We start from the raw sequence: 528 nt of genomic DNA, 5'->3' as shown, positions 1-528 counted from the left end.
AGGACTTGGGGTGTAGGCACTGTCTGCGTCCCGACTGATAAGACTTGAGGAAACAATGTTACAGCAGGCTGTATAGATTTATTGTTTGATACACCGATGCTTAGCCTACGGGTCAATGCGCCACCTGGTGGTTGTGATTGGAAAGAAGAATGGAGGTAATTGGGGGAAATAGCTTTTGGAGAGGCACATCCCTTTCATTTTCAGCAAAGAATGAAGCCATATTTTTCTGTACCACAAATAAAACAATAGCAATGTTTTAAACCCCAATGAACCTTTATTTAGAATAGAATACATTTGTTTTAATCAGTGGTGGAAATTAACTAAGTGGTTAATGTATCTGTAGGCTACTGGACTTTTGATACAATTGTGAGGTATGTCTTTACTTTACTGGAGTATTTCCAATTTTCAGTACATTTCTACTCTCAGAGGCAAATATTATACTTTTAATCCACTATACAATTATTTGAAAACAAATGCAAGTCCATGACCTCCCTATTAAGTCCATGACCTCCCTATTAAGCTTGCCCA

This window comes from Electrona antarctica (genome assembly GCF_951216825.1).
Source record: "Electrona antarctica genome assembly, chromosome: 8".
Taxonomy (NCBI): Eukaryota; Metazoa; Chordata; class Actinopteri; order Myctophiformes; family Myctophidae; genus Electrona; species Electrona antarctica.
This window is presented reverse-complemented; position numbering follows the sequence as displayed.